We start from the raw sequence: 26,534 nt of genomic DNA, 5'->3' as shown, positions 1-26,534 counted from the left end.
GTATGCATGTCCCCTCATAAGTCACAAATACGGGCTGACTAAAAAAGGGAGTTGTACTGATACCTGAGGTCATGTCCGGTAATGGCACAACTCGTTTGTGAGGAGAACCTTTTCCGCATGAGTGGTTCAGTTACATCAATTAGTGTAGATGTTACACAAGCTGACCGCATGCTTCTCGTATTTCATCACTCAAACAGTATGGAGAAGTTAGAATCATGCTACGGTGAGTTATCAACTGCTCTGCTAGCGATGCCAACCTGTACGATAAGTCTATTAAGTTGGCGGTCCGCAACACCCCTGACACTGGCCCTTGAATAAAATACTCCATTATCTACTTACTCAAAAATTGCAAAAGCAAACAAAAATACTTTCCCCTTTGCGAAAATCAAATGATCATACACATGTCTACCGGTCATTGCCATCCGCCAACGGCTGCTAATTTCAGATGGCAACCAGCCATAAGACAGCCTGCACGGTTGCTAGGTAACATCACCTTACATCACTGCCTGCACGGTTGGTACGTAACAGCATCCATACCTTACATCACTGCCTGCACGGTTGCTAGGTAACATTGTCTGGCCATCCATCCATCCATACCTCACATCACAGTCTGCACGGTTGGTACGTAACAGCATCCATACCTTACATCACTGCCTGCACGGTTGCTAGGTAACATTGTCTGGCCATCCATCCATCCATACCTCACATCACTGCCTGCACGGTTGGTACGTAACAGCATCCATACCTTACATCACTGCCTGCACGGTTGCTAGGTAACATTGTCTGGCCATCCATCCATCCATACCTCACATCACTGCCTGCACGGTTGGTACGTAACAGCATCCATACCTCACATCACAGCCTGCACGGTTGCTAGTTAACAATGTCTGACCATCCATCCATACCTCACATCACAGCCTGCACGGTTGCTAGTTAACATTGTCTGACCATCCATACCTCACATCACAGTCTGCACGGTTGCTAGTTAACAATGTCTGACCATCCATCCATACCTCTCATCACAGCCTGCACGGTTGCTAGTTAACAATGTCTGACCATCCATCCATACCTCTCATCACAGCCTGCACGGTTGCTAGTTAACAATGTCTGACCATCCTTCCATACCTCTCATCACAGCCTGCACGGTTGCTAGTTAACAATGTCTGACCATCCATCCATACCTCTCATCACAGCCTGCACGGTTGCTAGTTAACAATGTCTGACCATCCATCCATACCTCCCATCACAGCCTGCACGGTTGCTAGGTAACATTGTCTGGCCATCCATCCATCCATACCTCTCATCACAGCCTGCACGGTTGCTAGTTAACAATGTCTGACCATCCATCCATACCTCACATCACAGCCTGCACGGTTGCTATGGTTAAACTTCCGTCACTCGTTTTTTCGCATCACGCTACACAAATTTTCAGATGACCCCAGCCATAAGACATATTTATGTCACCAAACAATGAAAATCGTTCTTTACTCTGTGGAGAAGTGGCTCATCTATTGAGAATATGTAGGGAGACTCCATTCACTTAGGATTAAATATCTGGGTAATGAACATAAAGCCAAAATATAAAGAGAGGAAGGATTCCTTACAATATGAAAGTATGAAACACAGAGTGGTTTTGCATGGGGAAGAACAGTAAAATATATTTGTGTTTAAAATATGTGTGGCTAACGAGAACAAGCGCTATTGTAACCAGTGAAGGGAAGCTTCTCCTTTCCGGCTCCATGGTGTGCTAACCTTTGGTAGCCTACAAGGAGTCCCGGGTGCGATCCCCGGTCGGGTCGTGGATTTTAACCTTAATTCGTTAATTCGTCAGGTTCGGGGGGTTTGGCTATGTATACCGTCTTCAGCGTTAGATTTGATCATAGATAGGGTCCATTCTCACAGATGCGCAGGTCACCTTTCAGGCGTCTACTCGAAAGACGTGCAGTACGCCTGTCCTAGAATATGTAACATTATATAACATCTATGAGAAAAGAAAAATACATAATTAGTTGTTTTTTTCTTTAAATACTATTTTGCTTTACGTGGCAACGACGCAGATAGTTCTTATGGTGACAATGGCATACAAGTCACATTGCTCTTAACTAAGGTACAGCCAGAACATTTGCCTCGTGTGACAATGGGGAACCACGGAAAACCACCTTCAGGGATGCCGACAGTGGGGTTGGAACCCACTAGCTTCCGAATGCAAGATCACAGCTGTGCGCCCCTAACTCCACGGCCAACTCGTTCGATGTAATAATTAGTAGAATAGGCAATAAACACTGTTATATTTAAGTATAATTTAACATACTTACTTACTTACTTACTTACTTACTTACTTACTTACTTACTTACTTACTTACTTACTTACTTACTTACTGGTCGGCGCTACAGTCCTTGTAGGTCCTTGGCCTCCTTTATCACCTGCCTCCATTCATCTCGGTCCTCAGCTTTTCTTCTCCAACGTTTAACTCCTAACTTTCTAAGGTCATCCTCAACATCATCAATCCATCTTTTCCTCCTTCCATCAAGTTTCCCTATAAACACCTTTTTTACGGTGCAGGTTTCTGCCATTCTCTGAACATGACCGGCCCACCTAATTCTTCCCTGCTTAATTTTAGCAACAATATCTGGCTGGCCAAACAGTCCTTGCAGCTCTACATTTGTCCTCATTCTCCACCCATCCTGCTCTCTTACTGCACCGAATATCTTTCTCAATATCTTTCTTTCCCACCGTAACAGCCACTGTTCTTCTCCGGAGGTCATCACCCAGCATTCTGAGCGATACATAACTATTGGTCTTAGTACTGTTGTGTATATTTTAATTTTTGTATTCCTGCTGACATTCCTGGATTTAAACATATTTTGCAAGGCGTAAAAGCATCGGTTTCCACTTGTTATCCTCTCCTGTATTTCCACGGAGGTTTTATTGTCCTCTGTTATTATAGAGCCTAGATATTTGAAAGATGTGACTCTTTGATATTCCTTCCTATTTAATCTTCCTCTTACTCCCTCTGTATCTCCCATCTTCATATATTTTGTTTTGTTTATATTCACTTCTAGTCCTAGGTCCCGTGCTTTCTCTTCTAATACTGAGTAGCTCTCTTCAAGAGCTCTTTCATTTCTTGCAATTATTGCTACATCATCAGCATATGCTATCATTTGTACTAATCTGTTCAAAATGGTTCCCCCTGGGTTGATGGGCAATTGACGGATTACTTTTTCCAATGCTAGGTTAAAAAGCAGTGTGGAAAGTATATCTCCCTGTCTTAGTCCTCTCTCCACTAAAAACTCCTCTGACAGATCTTGCTCCACTCTCACCTTGCATACCGTTGTTTTCAAAGTCATTTCTGTTAATCTAATCAATTTCCTTGGGATTACAAATTCTTTCATAATCTTGTAAATTTTACCCCTATCTAGACTGTCAATATGCCTGTTTAAAATCAACATACAGCTGATGTAGCTGTTTGTCATATTCATAAAATTTCTCTAGCACTTGTCGTAATATAAATATCTGTAGAGCGATGTTTTCTAAAACCTGCTTGGTAATCCCCTAATATTATTTCCATCCATAATTCCAATCTTAAGGCTAGTACCTTACCAAAAACCTTGTACGTTCCATCCAGCAAGGTGATCCCTCGATAATTTCCACATACTGCCTTATCTCCCTTTTTATGTAATGGGTAAATAATACCCAATGTCCAATCCTTGGGTATTTCCTCCTTTGTCCAAACCTCCTTAATCAATTCATAAACAGCCTTTTCTATTCCCTCTCCCCCATATCTCAACAGCTCTAACTCCATTCCATCTTCACCTGGGGCTCTATTATTCTTTAATGCATTAATTGCAGCTTTGACCTCTTCTAAGTCTGGCTCTTTTACTGATTCCTCGTCTAATTCTCTTTCTTCCCCATCAACATTTATATTTTCCTCTTCTCTATCATCCTCATTATTTCCATTGAGTAACTCGTAAAAATACTCCTGCCATCTTCCAAGCACTTTGCTTTTATCACCCAGAAGGTTTCCATCCTTATCCTTGAAGAAAACAGCTCTTGGTTGAAACCCTCTCTTAATGTCTTTTGTTCTTTCATAGAACTTTCGTACCTCGTTTCTATCCTTCATTTCATCCAGTTCTTCGATTCTCTTTCTTTCAAAAACTCTTTTCTTATATCTACATATCTTATCTGCTCTTCTTCGTTTCTCTCTATACGCTTCTACTGTTTGTCTTGTTCTCCTTTGAAGCATTTTGTTCCTAGCATCATTCCTCTCTTGGATTAATGTTGAACATTCCTCATCAAACCATTCTGCTCTCTTTACCAATTTCTTCTTTCCCAGGGTACTATCTGCAACTTCACTGATAGTTGTTTTCAGTGTCTCCCATTTATCTTCCACTTCTCCTTTCTCCCATAATTCCCTTTTTATTGCCAAAGATTCAGCTATTTTCGTTTTGTATTTCTCTTGCAATTCCTCATTTTTTAGACCTCCAATATTGTGCTTTGCCTTTCTTGTTACTTTTTCCGTTCTTGCCAAATCTATTTTTTGTCTGTACTTGACTCTAACAAGATAGTGGTCTGTATTAGCATTAGCACCTCTGCAACTTCTAACATCCATAATATCTGATGCATGTCGCCTGTCTATGATAACATGGTCTATTTGATTTCTTGTCACACCATCTGGTGAAATCCAGGTCTCCTTGTGAATGTTTTTCCTAGGATGCCAAGTACTTTTAATTATCATCTGATTTCCAATCACAAAATCAGTCAATCTCAATCCGTTATCATTACTTACTTCATGCAGGCTTTCTTTCCCTACTAAGTGTTTGTACACTTCTTCTCTTCCAATGTTTGCATTTAAATCTCCAAGGATAATTTTCACATCATGCCTTTGAACTTTATTAATTTCTTCCTCCAATTTGGTATAAAATGCATCTTTCTTCTCATCTTCTGCCTCCTCAGTAGGGGCGTACACACAAAACACAGTTACGTTGAAGAATTTTGCCCTAATTCTCACAGAGCACATCCTATCATTGATTGAAGTAAAGTTGATCACGCTTTGCTTTACTGACTTATGTATGAGGAATCCTGTGCTATTACTGCCTGCTTTTTCTCCACTGTACATCAAAATATGTTGTCCAGACATCATCATCCCTTGCCCTTTCCATCTTAGTTCCTGTAGAGCTGATATTTTCACTCCATACTTATCCATTTCATTCCTTAATTCTTTCAACTTGCCAGGTCTCTTCAATGTCTTAACATTCCACGTTGCTAATATAATTTCCTTTTTCCTTCTCTTTAGCCGTTTTTCTCGCCGGTTCGTCACCAAGTTTTCCAGTCCTGCGTTATTCATTCTTAAGGTATCCGCAACAGTTGGTTTTTTACGAGGTAGGGGAGTTAACCCTACGCTCAACCCCCAACCTGGAGGACCAGGGTATCACTCTTAGTCTGGATCATCACCTTAGACCTGTCTGGCTTGGGTGGCCCTACCAGGAGCAGATGCTCCCGCCGGCATAGCTCTAAGGATCATTTGACCACGCAAGCCTCCAATAAACACCCGGCAAAATATATTTTGCCTTCGTCAAGGTGGTGATACCTTCGGGAGGATAATTTAACATAGTAATAGATAAACGCCTGTGGGTGTGGGACACGGACGAGGATTATTCCCACGGTATCCCCTGCTTGTCGTAAGAAGCGACTAAATAGGGCAACCAAGGGATGATATTAGAACCGTGAGACTACTTGTGATTAGTATCACTATGTGAGAAACACCATGAGTCCACGTTGCTTTTGATTAATATCACTATGTGAGCGACACCATGAGTCTGCGTTACCTTCGATTAGTATCACTATGTGAGCGACACCATGAGTCTACGTCACTTTTGATTAGTATCACTATGTGAGAAATACTATGGGTATACTTTGCCTGTGATTAGTATCACTATGTGAAAAACACCATGAGTCTACGTTGCCTTTGATTAGTATCACTATGTGAGCGACACCACGAGTCTACGTTACCTTTGATTAGCATCACTATGTGAGAAACACTATGGGTATACGTTGCCTGTGATTAGTATCACTATGTGAGAAACACCATGAGTCTACTTTACCTTTGATTAGTAGCACTATGTGAGCGACACCATGAGTCTACGTTGCCTGTGATTAGTATCACTATGTGAGCGGTACTATGAGTAGGGCCTATACTTTACCTGTGATAGTACCACTGTAGGAGGAACACCATAGTTCTGTTTTATCAGTGATCAGTACCTTTATGATTGGCTGGTGAATTGGATTTAGGACCTGTTTAAAAAACAATCATCATCATCATTATCATCAACGTTTGTGACCAGGAAATTCGAACGCATGTACAAAAATAAATGGATTGCAGTAACATAAATTAATGCTCTCTCTCTCCCCAGTTTCAGATGCTCGAGAACTAGGAGGTGGGAGTATTCTATTCTTGTAATCTATATATATATATATATATATAAAATAAGAGTTTTGTCTGTACATTGCTCAGAATTTGAAAAGAATGGTATTTCTGTATCGGTCAGGTCCACAGTAACAAGGAAATGCACTTTTGACTTTTCCGTAATTTTTGTCTGTCTGTCTGTCTGTCTGTCTGTCTGTCTGTCTGTCTGTCTGTATGTATGTATGTATGTATGTATGTATGTATGTATGTATGTATGTATGTATGTATGTATGTATGTATGTATGTATGTAATTATGTATGTATGTACACGCATCACTAGAAAACGGCTAAAGCGAATTTAATTAAAATCGGTATGCAAAGTCGGGGAATAAGTCGCTACAACTTAAGCTATGAAAATTGTATTTACGCTGAGAGAAATGGTAATTTAGGGGAAGGCCTAATATTTAATTCTTAAATATTTACGTCATTAGTGGTCCTATCTCATTGTAAACTGGTATACAAAGTCGGAGAATGAGCCACTATAATATAGGCTATACATTATTTTATTCACGCTGAATGAAATGGTAGTTTAGGGGAAGGCCTAAAATTTAATTCTCAAATATTTATATTATTAGTGATCGTATCAATAAATACAACATAACCAAAGTTTTATAGAATTAAATTTCCGACCATTTATATCTTATACACTTTTACCGTACCGGCTATGATAACACATATATTCATGAATTTGTATTTTTGTTGCTAAGTCCATAACGACGCCTAGCCACGAGAAAATGTGTTGACAGAATTTAATGAAAATCAGTATATAGAGTCGGGGAATAAGAAACTACAGTCTAAGCTATAAACAATTTTATTCACCCTGGATAAAATTGTAGTTTAGGGGAAGGTGCCTAAATTTTAATTTTTAAATACCTATGTTTTTGGTCCTATCGAAAAGTGCTAGATAACAAAAGTTACAGAGAATACAATTTCCGATCATTTATGTTTTATTCAGTTTTACTGTACCGAATATGATGAGTGGTATTTCAGAGTCGGAAGAAAACTAAATATGAAGGCCTAGACTATCGAAGGCGCATAACATTGATCAACAATATAATTACATTGACCATTGTTTGTTGTGATGTTATTTGTCCCTTATGCTGCCTCTCAACTCCGGTAGATGGGATTATTGCTGCGTACCGAGTACAAAAGCCTGCCTGAGTTATAAAACTTTCTTCTTTAGCATGCCATTCCTCTGGTTCAAACATTTTCTGATGCAGCTGGTACGTAACACACTGTTTCTTCATAGTACGGTATTCCAGTTATTCGATCCCTACTCTGACGCGCTTATTTGAATGAGCAGTGTGCATGCTTAAGGCAGAGGCTTAGTAGTAGTAGTAGTAGTAGTAGTAGTAGTAGTAGTGGTAGTGGTGATGGTGGTAGTAGTAGTAGTAATAGTATGACCTGGTCTCTAATAACAATTTAGACTTATTCCAAATTATAGCACCACAATTCACTTAATAACTCAAAATTCAACCTGAAAAGAGCCGTTTCTTAAGAAAAGCTTCTTCCTCTTCACTTCTATTAAATTCTACATTCATTTTATTCCAAATTATCAGTGAAGAGGGGGGGTTTCTCCTCTGGCTTGGAGAAGAAATTTGCCTCCAAGTCAGACAGATTTTTCCGCCGCCAGTGTATTGAATTGATATTTTCCGACTAATCGGGTACCCCTAGGAAACAGATTAGTAAAAGGGCATAGCTTTGCCCTGGGGGTCTCCACTATTCGACCCTCTCCCCGCCGAAAAAATACGAAGAGTGTTCACGAATCACGGCTGTCTGCGGCTTGGTCATTCCAGCTCTGGAACTGTGGACATTTAGATCGGCAGTGCAGTCCTGTTCGTTAAAAGTGAGAAAATGTGCGGTGTTTCATTTGATCGAGTATTTCATATGAAAGCATTGATTTCAGTCGCGCCATTCCTACTTAACGTCATTGTAATGTATGTTCATTTCAGTTGGGAAAACCACTAAGGGAGTCTTTCTGAGGATGTAAAAAGGCAGGTGGAGAGTTTCTACAATTATAATGAAAACTCCCCAATCTGATTGTGACTGATGGTAGGCAAGCGGGTCTACCATTACAATGAAAATTCCCTAACTCAGTCTTCATATGAGAAAATATGTTTGGTGACTTCCCCGTCGCGTTTCTAGGGTAACGTTAAGAGCTATGCAATTTAATACAATCTTGCTTACAACCTGTACACTAGGACTCCGTATGCAATGCAGAATTCCGTAGCGAAGCACGGGTACATCAGCTAGTCAGTGTTATGCAAGAGTTTTACTCACTTCTCAGATAAAGAGATTAGATTATATAAACGAACTGATAGGTGTTCTGTTACTCGGGTTAGTTGTTCATATCTCCCCCTGTCGAGTGCTTTTATCTCTGTTGCAATATACACCAGCTGTCTGTTGTGTGGCTGTTCGAAGACGGTATTTCACAGGTACAGTAATAACTGCTCATTTGACAACGGTTCACATTTTATTTTCTCTCCGTGGTTAACGTCTGTTCAACTTTCGTGAGTCATAGTGTTGTAATTTACCGCACCAGCCTCAATGACAGACTGCATAAAACTTGCAATAACATTTCTACTATAATGTAGCAAATGTGACATGGGTGTTATTCCCAGGACAAAACTGATAGGAAGAATGAATGGGCAGAAAGAATACGAAATTGAACTGGTGGACCATTCTGGGTACTTGGCATATATGTATTTTCTTTCAGGATGGTAGTTTGTCGAGGAGAATAGAATGAATGGGTAGCGAAGTTAAGTGAGATGGTAGGCCCTAAAAGAGGTGTTCACGCTGGGCGTTTCGTCCAGCAGGCGTACAGTACTGTAAGTGGACGGGCAGGAGATGAGCGCAAGTAGAGGCGTGCTCTGAACTGCTGAGGCAAATAACTTTGTATTTGAGTTTTCTTATTATTTCTTAGAACGTCCTTTATAAAGTTTAAAAAGCTGCGAACATCCAAGCTGGGTACAGCTGTCTCGACAATCCGCTTGCACTACCGCAGTTCAGCTTCTCCAGCGAGTTGGGTTTCCTTGCCGGCGCGAAAGTGAGCTACCCCCAGCGAATTTTAAGTCGCTTGGTTGACGCATGCACTTGAAGCTTCCTTGTCCTGGGAGCGGAGCGTGGCTGTGGGCCCTCTCCCCGACAGCAGCTAGCTTACGTAACGCATGTTAGTTTTAATACTTGACACTCGAAGTGTTCAGCGCCACACACTAGAGACTAAAAGAAAAACATAAACATAGCTACTTGCACATCGTTTTGCTAATAAACATAGAGCCAGTTTATGAAATCAGTTGCAATATAGAATATATTTTAATTTTGGATTTCGGCGTGTATAAAGTTTTTTCGAGCAATTCGTTGATAGCACATCTAGAGTGTGTTTTCCGATAGCCGCAGAAAAATATTTAGGTTGCCCAGCTTGAACACAGAACTAAGCGCGAAATAAAATATTTTTGTATAGTGGTACAGAGTGAATTTTTTAGTGTTCCTCTTGGGTTATAGGTGAAGTTTTCGTGAGTTCTGTGCCACTATTCATTAATATAATGTGTGTTATACGTCGTGACAAATATTTTTCCTCGATTGTTGTTGATGCACGTACACTCAGTAAACGAGTGAAACTATAAAATTTCAGTGACGGTAAAATACCAGTTAAATTTTGCTGATTCAGTTTAGGTAAGGGTTTTTAAGTTGAAAACAACTATGACTGTACTATCACGAAGTGTCACCGGGTGATTCTGTCAGTACATTGTTTAAAATCTGTTCTAGATTAAGTTATGATGGTGTCGTCACTGTTGTGAGTATCAATTCGGAAATATGTGCGAGTGTGTGAAATACCTTTTCACGAAAAATGCAGCCTTATAAAATGGTATTGTTGACTTTAGAGAGTGTAGTGGGGCTACGATTGCTTGTATTTAAAATACATTTTTGCAGTTGGGGTAACCAAGTGTTCACTGCACCCCACTGATATTTCATAATTACCAATATAGCCCACTTTGTGTAATAATCCCCTATGAAAGTGTTCCATTGTCCTCCCGTGACGTATGAGTCCGAGCAGTTTTTCATTTATGTATACGATTAGTTTTTTCCAAGTAGCAAAACTACGTCTAGGCTACTGGTGTTTTTTGTAAAATTTAGGATTCTTGTGGCCACACACTAGAGATGGCTAAAAAATAACGTAGCAGTTATTTTGTCACAGTTACATGCATGTCACTGTTACAAATGTAACGAGGACGAAAATAACAGGTTACCAAGTAACGACAGCACTATAACGTACTAGTGAAAATAGTAACTGGGAAGTGGTAACTGTCACTAGTAGCAGCTTACAGACACCGAGTCATGAGAGTCATGCCGAGAAATGAGCATCAAACACTAACACACCGCGTGAGTTTCAGCCATTGCCACCGTAGCGTGCTTGCTATGGGCCGAGCCTATCAGCAGCGAGGTCCTCGTTCAAATCCTTCCACTGGAGAAGTTTATTTCCTCTATTGGCACTCTCAAGTCGGTCAGAAGCCACATGCAGATTTAGAAACACCGCCTCGAGTCGCCCACAAAGTGACCTGATTGGCTAACTTCAGTCACTCATAAAATAACAACGGCGGGAGATATCGACGTAATTTTTTCAAGTTACACATCAGTATGACCAACGCTCATATACTCGGTTCACATTGTTTCCGATCAGCCTGTATATTTATGCTACAGAAACGCTCAACTTACGCCATAAAGCAACAATTGGAGGTTAAAGAAAGGAAAATCAAGAATTAAGAATGAAATGCATTACCCCAAACCCATCTCGGGAATAACTAAACTGCGACGAATTCAATTTATAAGCCATTTTGGAAAGAATAAATACCAGACCTACTTTGATTTGATTTGTTTATTTATCATCAACAGAGTTATTAATTATCCAATTACAGATGATATAATACATTCAAATAATAACAATATTAACGGCACTTACTACTAATTATAACTAAGCAATATATAATACATATATATTTACAAAACACACAAGGAAGGAAAAAACATGAAAAAAGAAAAGTGTTTATACATTTGAAATGACCGAAGGAAGGAAGTATAACTTTCAGTTACAAAATGCACAGAACAAGATACAAGGAACACTGCCTACGAAGCGTCCATAAGATGTCTGTGATTTTCACTAGCTGACGAGTGAAATATATCCACCATTTCGCTAATTTCGTTCAGGGATCTTAGGGCCTGTATAAACCAAGAGTTTCTGTGTGATTCTGTTGTGCACCTGGGTAAGTGAAAGGTGACAGCCTGTCGGGTATTGCGGGAAGGAACATGAATTGGTAGCAACTGGAGTAAATTGGGACAGTCAAGGAAATTACCGATACATTTGTGTATGAAACATGCGTTGACATACCTGCGCCTAGTTCTAAGAGACTCAATACACATGTTTGTACAAAACAAATCATAATCTATCGATGACAGTTTGATACCTAGACACGTTTTACTGATCCATTTTGAGAATCTGATCTATACTCGCTCTAAGGCATTAACTAAGTATTGCTGTGAGGGGATCCACACTTCAGAGCAGTACTCTAGACTAGATCGTATAACCGAGAAGTACAGGGTTTTCAACGGGACGACAGATTTAAAACTATTGCAATTTCTTTCGAGGAAGCCTAACGTTTTAAATGCCTTGTTAACGATATTTAACACATGCTCATTGAAAGATATACCATTTTGATTACTAAAAATAACATCAAGATCGTTAATTTTATGAACACGCTTCACTTCTTGATCCTTACGAGATGACCTAGGATCACCAAATATGCACGATATTGTGCCCTTTTGAAGGCAGACGTTGCTGTATTCTTCTTGCTTGATTGATGCGCCAACTGCTCCTGTGAATAAAGACATCAAATAATACTTACCGCTCACATCTTATCTTCTTGGGTATGGTTACGTCCTTCATCATTTCTCGGAGTTTTCGGGCCACACATGATCAGGGTTGAGGGAGTGAAAGACGGGGTCAACTAACTACCAAATGACGGTACCCACAAACTGAATTACATTTAAATTAAGCAAAATAATTTATTAACAATCTGCAAAATAAGTAATGAAATAGAAAATTCAAATGAAGTGAAGTTAAAATAAAATGAAATAAAATTATTGGAAATAAAACAATTCGAGTCTTCTTAACAAAAATCAAACACCTGCCTTAGTGGACCTGACTTACGGTCAACAAAAATTAAGTAATGATCACCACCATCGAACTCGTGTCTTCAATTGTCCATGACACAACAACAACAGACCAGAGATCAACAAAGATTCAGCATTCATGAATAACACCTCTTGGATTACATTTAAACCGTCATTTCAATCAAACTGGACTTGCATAAATGATTAATTAATTGATTAATTAATTACACTGGTTTCATTTATGGGTATCCCAAGTTATTTTTGATTCCAACTACTTGTTAATTTTACAACTACCCACTTGCAAACCACGATTATGTAAAATAAACCTGGATAACAATAAAGAAATTCCATGAACACGGTATCTCATTACTATTTGTATAACTTTGCCATCACATAAATACCTGGTGGCTGAAATAAAGAAAATTTTCCAAACCAAACATTGATTATGAACGCACTGTTATTTTGTCAATTTACTCATTATTAGCTGTGATAGTCTGGACACTTAAAATAAATAAATTAGGCCAAGTGCCTTAGTTTTACCTTTATTAAATAAACTCGACCCTTTTACAACATTAATTTTAGCTTGCTTGCCGCTGTCTGCATTTGAACTGTGAATAACCAAAATTGCATGATATCATTGCTGATGGAGGCAGATTCCATCTTATTTACTCAGTTTGCGGCATTTATCACATAACTTCTTATTAAAGGTCGGTTCATTTTCCTAATTAAATTGTAGTGGGGTCCGAAAAGCTTAGTGATTACGATGCCCTTGAGCATAAATATTTGATTTGATTCTGACTAATGAATAATCCGTGGTCTTACTAACCTAACACTTGAAATTAGTATTTACAAAATATACACGGCATTGGAGAAGCAACTGTGCGCCCAAAGAAATACATTGAAAGATGATCTAACTACACCTATATTATTAAAATCATGTAACCACAACAATATTCACGTACCTTCAGTCTCAGTATTTTAACACACGATGACAAAAATATTACACAAAGAAAAACAGAACAGGGAAGAAAAAATCTCAAAATAAAAGTGATCGCTGCCTGTCAAAAATGAAATAAAACACGCGAAATCAAAAAATGCAGAACATCGCTATCAAACTGAAATTCAAGTAACAACTGAGGTGGATTTGGCGGCAATCTCCTGACAACAGACGTAAATGTCTGGACATTATATTTCCCAACATTAAGGAATAATGGCTAAGAAAATTACACATCACCATGATCACAAATGACTTTCAAAATTACACATTGCTGGCTCGCTCTGTTCCATGTCTTAACTCGGCCTCTGATTTGCATATTTCCGAGTATTACGTCGTCCCTGGAAAATATTTGAATATATAAGCCTTCCGCCTACAATTATCATATATGTCGTCGTAGATTTAACTCTATTGGTTAAACTGATTATCTTTCAATTCATATTCACCTCATTACTCTCAACGTAGCATTTACTTGTCAACGTAGCTTCGCCCCCTTACACACGGGCTAATAGTTTGTTAATTCGTTGGGTCGTTCACATATTCATAAATACGACACCGTTATATGACATGGTTCACCAGCCTCTATTCTCCATTTCTTTGATTATTATCATCAGGGACATTGCTACCTCTTTGTTCACATACTTTGATCTTTCATCACACATTCACATGCTGCGATGAACTATCAGAGCTGACCGGCAATGTTTCCCCTCTTTAGTTATGACGGTAACAACAAGATTACCTGACAAATACATGACTGCTGAAAACCCGATTTCGCGTACACCCAAGAAAAGAAAATCGCGTATTAAACGCTACACCACCAAAAATAAGGATATGAAATCCCAAGGAAACGGTCATCTAAAGTGTGATCACACGAATGAATAAACAAAATTGGATGTGCCGTAATCGAGTCTAGTTAAATAAAAATAGCTCGGCAACATCCACGAGAATCAAAATATCACCATTACACATATTATTATTATATTAAAATCTGAAATTACACTGGGCATGAAATATCTACTGAAAATTAGGACTCAGATTACGTCAAAAATAAACTCACGTCACGATGATTCAGATAAAATGTGCAAGAAAAATTCAAGAGAATATACGGATATTATCTGATTATTATTATTATTATTATTATTATTATGATCGTTATTATTATTATTATTATTATTATTATTATTATTATTATTATTATTATTATTATTATTATTATTATTATTATTATGTTAACACCATGACATTTACATCCCGAGTCGTCAGATGTAATTGTCCTGGTCTCTTTCCTAACTCTTACTGCAAATGACGGCTAAAACCTAACTACACCATCCAGTACGTGAAATTTTTATATACAAGAATACATAAATTTACAGACCTAAAATTTGACCACGAATTGTTCATGTCGTCCTCAATTACATATTACAAAATTATAACATGCTCATTACCTTAGTGCTGGAAGGCAGGCTGGGTCCTCCTCAGCCCCGTTTACATGGATCTACTCCATCTTCCACATCTCGTTGAGAATATTTAACATTTCGTGCACACGATTAGGATCCATGTTTAATATTTGCGTAGCACACGTAAGATTTATTCGCAACACACGCACTCTTAACAATTATAGTAAAATATAAATTAGACAGCATACGAATTAACACCCGTTGAGTTGTTGATCTTAGTCAGGGACAAAACTACCTGGCCTGGTGTCCTTCACGACGTGTCTCCCCAGCTCGCCCCTTACAGTTTGTTTATACAAGGGATTTACCAGTCATTCACCTTGCTCGGACGTGGAAAATAGACGAGCAGTCCCGGTCCCGTTATATCCCAGTAGTAAACAAGTTTCTCCCTGTAATGAGCACAACTACTGCTCGCTCCCAATGTCTCCAATGAAACAGTAATTTTCATAAACTGCGGAAATTTGATTGCATTGCTCCCATGTAAATCACAGAGAAATTTTATGAAAATATAGTCCTCCAGGAAATAATAATTTCTCCACCCAAATTCTAGTGCGTAAGCTACGTGTGAGCTAAGGAAATGTTATACAACTATATGTTCTGAAATGTCCCATTGTTCATCTGAGTTCTCCGCCGTGCTCACCACGTTAAGTGTTCATTTAGGAAGTATTTTATAGAAATAAACATCATCGTCATTTCTACTGTAATAAGTGTTTCAATGTTTCCTATGACCTGATGTTATTATAAAAGTTCTCCCCAACTGTTCCTTGTCTGATCAAAGACTTTACTCACTCAAAGATACGGCCGTCACTTAGCGCTGCACCTTCCGAAGAGTCGCCTGTATACACACAAATTTCAACTAAGACTGGAGTATCGGCACATTGACGCTGCCGGTTTTGTAAATTCACACACCCCCGCCTCAAAGTAGTCCCACTGGAGGGGATGTGGCGTAGTGATATTGCACCTTGGATCACTTTTCCACTTGTCCGTAGGTTAAATGTTCAGAAAATGCACTCCATATATTCCAAAATTTGGTTTAATTCACATGTCGCACTGCGCTATCAGAAATGATCGTAGATTATTTTGTGAATTGAAATGCGTCATAGGGCCTATTTACACTCGCAGCACGGCACATTCCCGCCATGACAGTTAACTTCCCGGGCGAAACCACTCTTCCACACAATGTTGAAAACTTATTATTTATGGAATTGCTAATCACGTATTCCCGTAAATAATTCCTCAAATATTATTTGCAGATCAGGACACAGTATTTCTCTACTTCTTCCGACATCAAATCGCGAAATACTGGATAAATATTCCCGCTGGTGTAGGACAGTTTAATTTCGGAATTTCTGATTGGCTAGAATTTTGCCGCCGAACATTGGCGTGGGCAAGACCATTTTTGCCAAGGGGTTGTAGGCATTATTTCTCTCTCTGTCACTCGAACTGGGGGTGGTGCATTCCAATGTGTCCTCTCCCGTGAGAATATTTTTGTAGAACGTTTCACACAAGGCGGTGTCATAAAAATATATTGGAGGGAGCTCTTAGCCATCTATTTCCTGTACGTGACTTAAAGTGGTTTAGGGGATATTTTTCCAGCCAGTGTGGCGCCTGCGTAGTGCTTTGTGAAACTGCCCGCTCTTTCCTGCTTTCTGCAGTATGCACATACATGGATTTCAATAATTGAATTAATGCGTCCATTAGGCCAATGAACTTATAGGTGCAATATAAATATAATAAAGGAAATTGTTCACACAAGGGGATTTGAAGACGATGAGAAGAAACCAACACGACGTTCTTGGTGGAAGGAACGGAAATTACAACAATCGATGAAAATGAAGAACCATTGGGTAACTATGAAAGCTCAACAAATGCTGATTCCGCGTGGTCCTGAGTGACCCATTCGTGAAGAAGAAGGAGAAGAAGAAGAAGAAGAAGAAGAAGATGATGATGATGATGATGATGATGATGATGATGATGATTCAATCACCAATAGATTGGCCTATAGCAAGGAAGACGTGGCCACTAAGTGACACGTGAACGCGACTTCAGTGGCACTTCCTGCAATTAACTAATATTTTTAGTGTCTTTACATGTGATAACATTGCATATTTTAACATTGCGATTTAATAAAGTATGCTTCAGGTAATTCTGTGGCCATATTTTTTGTTCTTGAAATTTACCTCTTTTTTAAAATATAATTTTCAGTGATGTTTACAAAATAAGGGAGCCTGCGTGGCTCAGACGGCAGCGCGTCGGCCTCTCTCCGCTGGATACCGTGGTTCAAATCCCGGTCACGCCATATGACATTTGTGCAAGTCAAAGCGGAGGCGGGACAGGTTTTTCTCCGGGTACTCCGGTTTTCCTTATCATCTTTCATACCAGCAACACTCTTCATTATCATTTCATAGCATAAGCAGCAATCCAGAAAGGAGTGAGGCAAGGCTGCAGTTTGTCCCCCCCTTTTCAATGTTTACATAGAACTGGCAGTAAAGAAAACCAAAGAGGAATTTGGAAAGGGAATCACAGTCCAAGGAGAGGAAATCAAAACCTTGAGATATGCCGATGATGTTGTTATTTTATCTGAGACTGCAGAGGATCTCGAGAAGCTGCTGAATGGTATGCACGAAGTCCTGGGTAAGGAGTACAAGATGAAAATAAATAAGTCCAAAACAAAAGTAATGGAGTGCAGTCGAACGAAGGCAGGTGATGTAGTAAATATTAGATTAGGAAATGAAGTCTTAAAGGAAGTAGATGAATATTGTTATTTGGGTAGTAAAATAACTAACGGTGGCAGAAGTAAGGAGGACATAAAATGCAGACTAGCACAAGGAAGAAAGAGCTTTCTTAAGAGAAGAAATTTGCTCACTTCAAACACTGATATAGGAATGAGAAAGATTTTTTTGAAGACTTTCGTGTGGAGCGTGGCATTGTATGGATGTGAAACATGGACGAAAACTAGCTCAGAAAGAAAGAGAATAGAAGCTTTTGAAATGTGGTGTTATAGAAGAATGCTAAAGGTGAGATGGATAGATCGAATCACGAATGAGAGATACTGAATCGAATTGGTGAGAGGAGATCGATTTGGCTAAATTTGACGAGACACCCAGGACTTGTTCAGTTGGTTTTTGAAGGAAGTGTAGGTGGTAAGAAAGGTAGGGGCAGACCAAGAAATGAATATGACAAGGAGATTAGAGCAGATGTAGGATGCAATAGTTACTTAGAAATGAAAAGTTTAGCACAGGATAGGGTGGCATGGAGCTCTGCATCAAACCAGTCTTTGGACTGATGACTCAAACAGCATTTATCAGTCATTAATAAAAACCACCTTGGGAATGGCGACCCCATTGTAATAATAACCTATATATATGGTTCATTTATTACATCCCTGACCCGGTTACAGACTGGAAAACAGGTTGTAGGTTTTCATTTTCATTTACAACATAAAATCGCGAAACATTCAGTTACCTGTAATGTAATCTGATACCATCTTCTTCTTATTCAAGTGCCAATTCCTCTCTGAAGGATGCAGTACGAAACAACTCAATAGTGGAGCAGTTGACCCGAGTTTTCAGGTTATTGATCCAAGAAATGCGCCTTTTTCCTGGTCTTCTTTTGCCTTCTCAATATCTTTTTTTTTTTTTGCTAGTGGCTTTACGTCGCGCCGACACAGATATGTCTTATGGTGACGATGGGATAGGAAAGACCTAGGAGTTGGAAGAAAGCGGCCGTGGCCTTAATTGAGGCTCAGTCCCAGTATTTGCCTGGTATGAAAATGGGAAGCCACGAAAAACCATCTTCAGCGCTGCCGACAATGGGATTCGAACCCACTATCTCCCGGATGCAAGCTCACAGCCGCGCGGTCCTAACCGCACAGCCAATTCGCCCTGTAAAAATCAAAATCAATCAGTACTGATCTGTATTTAGTGCAGTCGCCTGGGTGGCAGATTCCCTATCTGTTGTTTTCCCAGCCTTTTCTTAAATGATATTGCTTTACGTCGCACCGACACAGATAGTTCTTATGGTGACAATAGCATACAAGTCACCTTGCCCTTAACTAGGGTACAACTAGAGCATTTGCCTGGTATGAAAATTGGGAACCACGGAAAACCGCCTTCAGGGCTGCCAACAGTGGGATTCGAGCCCACTATCTCCCGGACGCGCCTCTACGCGCACGGCCAACTCGCCCGGTGACGTAGATGTTAGGCTCCTTTAAACAACAGGCAGCATCATCAGGGACTGTTGTCACCCTCTTCATGGCTGAAGTTACGTTGTTCTAAGGAGAAGATGCATGCCAGCGAAGTGGTTACGTTTCTCTAACGGACCTCCTTCGGTAGCAGAACTGCTGAATCCGTCCAACTGCCTCTCGGTGTTTTTCCAAGATGACTCAGGAAGGACATCTACAGCAAAACGCAATCGGTTAGTGTCTGGATGTTACTGAATTCGATTACGAGCCCTTTGCAGTGTTCTTCCTCGGCCGAAGCTAGTGCTGCTGAGGACGACGACTCAACGCCCTGGGGGATGAAATACGAGTAATCGATGTACTAGGAGATACGACCAGTACAGCCTTGGGGTGAAGAATTGAGGTAAGTAGATTTAACCGGTCCAGAGCTCTAAGGGCAAATAGAGTAGTAGGATTTAGCTCATATAGGACCCATTAGATTTAATTTAAATTTCGAGTATTTTCCAGTTTCCATCGTTTTTTTTTTAATTTTGAGTTTAATCAAGGTTCAATCAAAACATTTAATCTTTCCTCCGAAAACTTATTCTTATGCTTCTTATTACAACATTATGGGTAGGCGGAGGCGACATTATATTGGATGGTCCGCACGCTTCTGGGGGAGGTTTTGTGTGTGTGTTTCTCTCTTTCAGTTTACAGTGGAAGAATACCTGTCGCTACCCTCGACTAAATCTTGAGGAGCCACGAAGGAAACAGAGATGTCCCAAGACAAACCAAATGTAATGTTCTCAATAGATCGAATGCAAGTTGTAGATAACATTTTATAACGTTAGGGTGACCAATTTATATAAATATGAATGTGAATACTAGAGGCCAGGAATGGCAAACTTTACAGTCTAGAGTGTCAATGAAAGTCTTGTTTATTACTTTTTGCTCTTTAGTATGCCATCGGTTATTTTCCTTTAAAATCATCATGAAAGCCCTGATCTGACTTCATTTAGGTATTAGATTGACCGTACTGAGGAAATAAAGTCCAGGATCGGCCTAGCCAGAAACACATTCAATAAATTGAGGAGTGTGTTCTGTATGAGAGACCTCGGTTTATATCTTAAAATGAGACTCCCGATATGTTACGTCTTCTCCATCTTGTTCTATGCAGTTGAGACCTGGACCATAAAGAAAAGAGAAACGGACAGATTAGAGGAATTTGAGCTATGGACGTACAGAAGGAAACCGCGGTTGAAGTAATGAGGCTAATGGGTAAGAGAAAGGAAATGTTAAATACTGCCAAAATCAGGAAGCTGTAGTGTATCGGTCATGTGATGCGAAGAGAGAAATATCACCTGCAGCTGGTCATTCAAGGGAAGCATTTGATAGGGTGGATCATGGGACATTACTGACAAAAATGAGTGTAATTGGACTTGACAAATGAGTGACTGAATGGGTTGCTATATTTCTAGAAAATAGATCTCAGAGAATTAGAATAGGCGAAGCTTTATCTGACCCTGTAATCATTCAGAGGGGAATTCCTCAAGGCAGTATTATTGAACATTTATGTTTTCTTATATATATAAATTATATGAGTAAAGAAGTGGAGTCAGAGATAAGGCTTTTGCTGATGATGTTTTTCTGTACAGAGTACAACATTGTGAGCAACAGTAAAATGACCTCGATGAAAAAATGAAATGTCGTATGGCTTTTAGTGCCGGGATATCCCAGGACGGGTTCGGCTCGCCAGATGCAGGTCTTTCTATTTGACGCCCGTAGGCGACCTGCGAGTCGTGATGAGGATGAAATGATGATGAAGACAACACATACACCCAGCCCCCGTGCCATTGGACTTAACCAATTAAGGTTAAAATCCCCGACCCGGCCGGGAATCGAACCCGGGACCCTCTGAACCGAAGGCCAGTACGCTGACCGTTCAGCTAACGAGTCGGACAATGACCTCGATGAAATGTCGAAATGTCGTCAACGTGACAGTGTTTCTATTGCTCTATGTTAACACTCCAGTTTTGCATTTCTGTAAACAGCAAGGACGTTGTTGAAGTTTTTGTTTTCATTTCGTGTCTTATTAAGGAGGCAAAAGCAAAGAAAGTAAAGTCATCTCCGTACAGGCTATGAAGGCCCTGGGAGGGGTGGACGGTAAAGGCTTTCACTATGCATAACCTCGGGTAGAGTGGATAGCTCTACGCCCGGCCCACTTTGCCCCCAGGAATTAACCTGGTACTCATTTTTGTGTGGGCTGAGTGAACCTCAGTGCCATGTACACCTCCGGAAGTGGAATTCTCGTTTCTTAAATTTTTCGACTTTTTGACGGGGAATCGAACCCACATTCATCTGGGTGAACCGAGCACGCCTTTACTGCATCGGCCAGACAGCCCCTTATTAAAGAGGCAGTTTCTCAAAAGCTCTGAAAGCTCAAGAGCTTTGTAAATTGGTTTAATTTTTCCATAATACTCCGGGATAGGCTGTTCATGTATGAATAGTCGAGGGTGTCAGCTTCAACATACACATCTAAAAACGTTTAGCATCACCTCGGACTAAATAGTTCCTGATTACAAGAAAATAACGAGAGAGACATACAGACGTACCACATGAGCGTTATTTATTGTCCAACTAGTTAGTGAATTCAGCACACACACCGTTACATTTAATACCGCGTAACACGTCCCTTTTTATTGATGCTTGTCTGAATTCGTCCTGGCATTCTGTCCACTAGTCCATCAAGGTAATGTTGGTTCCAATTGTCCACTCCTCAGTGGTAGTCCTGCGTAGATGGCGCCAGAGTGGTTGGTTCATAAAGAGCCTACTTTAATGAATCCTATTCATGTCCGGGAACATAACGGTCGAGCAGTATCGTGACTACTAAGGTTCGAAGGTTATGACCTAAAGAATTACTAGATATGACCAAAACAAAGGTAAAATATGACTTAAGCATTTTAGCGATAGGTTGTAAGTATTGCAAACATTAAACGTGCCAAAAAGTGCTCAGCGATAAAACTGTTAGAGCTGCAGTAGGTACGTTGAAACTTTATACATTCATTCATTCATTCATTCATTCATTCATTCATTCATTCAATATCATAGCTATGAGGCGCAGTTCTGACACTGTTCTACTAAAACAGAACCGAAAGAAGCGAAATACGTATCATGCTTTTTGGTATCTGTCGCCGTACGTTGGAACAGCACCTCCTTTTCACAGAATCATGCCTCCTTGCCACCTGTTTCGGGAAAATAAATAAAAATACAACTAGTAGTACGGTATTTTGAAATACTGTGTTTGAAACTCGACGTAGGTAATATGAACCTTCTGAAAAACGGCTCCTCTATTTAAACAATAATGCTCAAAGTATAAACAGATATGGCCTTATATCACTAAATTGTGCAACATATGCCCACAACAATACAAATGGTCGAAATATGCATTTATATCCAACATAAAAATGCTTGAAATTGGGTCAGGGGCCCATCACTCGGTTATTTTTCACATTTCGAGTATAATGACCTTCGGAAAGAAATATGACTATTCCTTAATATCCGATGTCTAGTGATCGTGAAGGAAGTTATTAACGAGAACCGCACGGTGTATGCGCGCATTATCGTCAGTTAAAACAAAATACTGGCAATGCGGAGTCCTTATGGATCTGAGCCGTGACATTGCCCTGCATGACTCTGACTGGCCGTACATAATGTCACCCCAACACCTTGCTGGGCAGTGTTTCTGAGATGTAACTACCTCAAAACACTTTGCCGACGATTTTAGCTGGCGGCCGTATTGTGCGGAAGTGGTTTGACTGGGAGAGCCTAGTTTCCGTCCACAAATGGGAGAGTAAAAGAAGGCCGCCAGTCAGCAGCACTGGACAGCCGTGCAGTGTCCTACAGCATTTCCTTTGATCTTGAAGACGACGGGCTTTTACGTTTCAGCTGCCGACTTAAATTGTTAAACGCGACGTTAATTAATTTGCAGCCTGTGAAGAAAAACGTCCCTGCATATTTCTTTTCACAACACTTCAGAAATGCGGTGTAAAGTGAGAACGTTTAGGTGAATGCATGAATAGTTTAAAAACGGTTTTCCTGAATTCAACCCCCGTAATTCCTTGTCTTTCTTAGTGTTGCGGATCTTGTGTTTAAAGCGTCACTTCAGCCTCATTCTTAGAAATCCCCCCGTCGGTGGGGATGGTAGCATATCTTCTGCCTGGCGTAAGGAGTGACTGAAACTTGGGAGAGTGGGTTCGGGACCACGGGACGTCTAGCTGAGTCTGTCATTATTTCCGCTTACTTGCGTCAGGCTCCTGACTTGTAACTTTCCTTCGAGGGAATTGGCCGTGCGGTTTGGGGCGCGTAGCTATAGGCTTCCACCCGGAGGTACTAGTTTCGAACCCCACTGCCGGCAGCCTTGAAGGATTCACGTGGTTTTCTACTATATTTTCACACCAAGAAAATGCTAGGACTGTACCATAATTAAGGCCACGGCTGCTTCCTTCCCCCTTCTAGTCCTTTCCTACCTCATCGTCACAGTAAGATCTATCTGTGTCGGTGTGACGTAAAGGAAATTGTCAAAACATCCCCAGTTCTCGCCCTTCAGGCAAGCAAGCAACCCAATGTTGGAAACATCCTGTGGATATTAGGTAAATACACTGACTGACAGAGCAAATGCAACACCAAGAACGAGTGGTCAGAACTTTATGCCAATTGCAGGGTAGACTGACGTCACTGAGGTATGCTCATGATGTGAAATGCGCCGCTGTGCTGCGCACGTAGCGAACGATAAATGGGACACGGCGTTGGCGAATGGCCCACTTCGTACCGTGATTTCTCAGCCGACAGTCATTGTAGAACGTGTTGTCGTGTGCCACAGGACACGTGTATAGCTAAGAATGCCAGGCCGCCGTCAACGGAGGCATTTCCAGCAGACAGACGACTTTAGGAGGGGTATGGTGATCGGGCTGAGAATGGCAGGTTGGTCGCTTCGTCAAATCGCAGCCGATACCCATAGGGATGTGTCCACGGCGCAGCGCCTGTGGCGAAGATGGTTGGCGCAGGGACATGTGGCACGTGCGAGGGGTCCAGGCGCAGCCCGAGTGACGTCAGCACGCGAGGATCGGCGCATCCGCCGCCAAGCGGTGGCAGCCCCGCACGCCACGTCAACCGCCATTCTTCAACATGTGCAAGACACCCTGGCTGTTCCAATATCGACCAGAACAATTTCCCGTCGATTGGTTGAAGGAGGCCTGCACTCCCGGCGTCCGCTCAGAAGACTACCATTGACTCCACAGCATAGACGTGCACGCCTGGCATGGTGCCGGGCTAGAGCGACTTGGATGAGGGAATGGCGGAACGTCGTGTTCTCCGATGAGTCACGCTTCTGTTCTGTCAGTGATAGTCACCGCAGACGCGTGTGGCGTCGGCGTGGAGAAAGGTCAAATCCGGCAGTAACTGTGGAGCGCCCTACCGCTAGACAACGCGGCATCATGGTTTGGGGCGCTATTGCGTATGATTCCACGTCACCTCCAGTGCGTATTCAAGGCACGTTATATGCCCACCGCTACGTGCAGCATGTGCTGCGGCCGGTGGCACTCCCGTACCTTCAGGGGCTGCCCAATGCTCTGTTTCAGCAGGATAATGCCTGCCCACACACTGCTCGCATCTCCCAACAGGCTCTACGAGGTGTACAGATGCTTCCGTGGCCAGCGTACTCTCTGGATCTCTCACCAATCGAACACGTGTGGGATCTCATTGGACGCAGTTTGCAAACTCTGCCCCAGCCTCGTACGGACGACCAACTGTGGCAAATGGTTGACAGAGAATGGAGAACCATCCCTCAGGACACCATCCGCACTCTTATTGACTCTTACCTCGACGTGTTTCTGCGTGCATCGCCGCTCGCGGTGGTCCTACATCCTACTGAGTCGATGCCGTGCGCATTGTGTAACCTGCATATCGGTTTGAAATAAACATCAATTATTCGTCCGTGCCGTCTCTGTTTTTTCCCCAACTTTCATCCCTTTCGAACCACTCCTCCTTGGTGTTGCATTGTCACTGTCAGTCAGTGTATGTTAAAATATTTACTAAAATAACACGCTGCAAAATTATTCGCAAGAGACAGCCATTTTGTATTTTTATTGTACATAGGTCCTAAGCTACTATGGGACAAAGTTAGCTCACTTCTTAGATCTGAATTAGCAAAGAGGTTCTAAGTCAATAGAATAAACAAGAGGAAATTTAAGATGGCGGTGGACGTAGGTAAATTGTATCTGAAACATTAGGGAGTCCTGGTTCACTAAAGAGAAACGAGCCTTATTTACAGTTCTGGAAAATACGATTAGTTTGGAATTTATGCAAGTGAAAGTTATTAATACTAGTATTTTAGTGAAGCGGGTTGTAAAGTCGTAATACTGTGGACGTTTATTTGACTGGCTATTCAATTAGCTATCGTGTACAGATTTAACGTATTCTATGACCTAAAAGAAGCTACTACAGCATACACTCGTGACTTGGTTTTGTAGTTCAGCAAAGTAGAAAATAAACTTTTTTTTTATGGTAACGTTTTCATCACTTGTTCTTTAAAATATTTACAGGCAAAACATTTTAGTCAAAAATCTGTGAATGTAAGTTGATAAGTTTGCAGTTATTCATTACCAATATATGCTCTCAGAATAACAATGATGATCTTTAAAATTAAGCCATTGGCTTCTCGAATTATTTGGAGTACTACTGTGTAGCTGAAATTATATTCCTGTATTTTAAGATAACGAAGTTCCTCTGTTCAGTTTTAGCAAGAATTAGGAAATTAAAACTAAGGTAATTGAGCTTCTGGTACCTAAATGATACCAGCCACAAGGGAACGAGAAGGAAATTTTATAGGGTAGTGTGAAAACGACCGAGTATCTTCCGGTATAAGGAGATACCCTCTACCAAGTGCCAACAGTCTCCTAGAGGGTGGATGAGCGGGTAGAGGTTAGGGCACTCTATTGTCCTTGGAGCAGGAAATGGTCCCAAAAGGCGGATGAACCTACAACTGGTCAACGGCATTAGGATGCAGAAGGCAACGGGAAACCACTGCATTAAAGATCCTGAAGGATATCCCTTTGAGTTCATATGGCATGGCTCTGTTTAATGTAAAACTTTTATCCGGAGTTTCTATTCCTCCATTCGGATCTCCAGGGGGGAATGTTTTGAACGCTGCTATGATTAGAAAGCCTGACAGTTTTGGAAAGATTAAAGTGTATGACAACAAAGTTCGAATTGCTACATGGAATGTACGCAGGTTATATATG

At 40.8% G+C, this 26,534-nt stretch overlaps 1 protein-coding gene across 6 annotated transcripts in view; it reads left to right on the top strand.

Annotated features, from left to right (window-relative positions):
- Nucleotides 1-26,534, top strand: part of Mgat4a (alpha-1,3-mannosyl-glycoprotein 4-beta-N-acetylglucosaminyltransferase a) — a 978,023-nt gene that overhangs the window by 425,005 nt on the left and 526,484 nt on the right. Inside the window, exon 1 of one of the 6 annotated variants that reach the window (XM_067147148.2) lies at nt 8,839-8,899. The exons of the other annotated variants lie outside the window; for them this stretch is intronic. The gene's annotated coding sequence lies outside the window, so the exon portion shown is untranslated. Of the gene's footprint in view, nt 1-8,838; nt 8,900-26,534 lie in introns of those variants that run through there. 6 annotated transcript variants of the gene reach the window in all.

This window comes from Anabrus simplex, chromosome 5 (assembly GCF_040414725.1).
Source record: "Anabrus simplex isolate iqAnaSimp1 chromosome 5, ASM4041472v1, whole genome shotgun sequence".
NCBI classification, from domain to species: domain Eukaryota; kingdom Metazoa; phylum Arthropoda; class Insecta; order Orthoptera; family Tettigoniidae; genus Anabrus; species Anabrus simplex.
The sequence above is the reverse complement of the archived record's forward strand: the minus strand, read 5'-3'. Positions and strand labels throughout refer to the sequence as shown.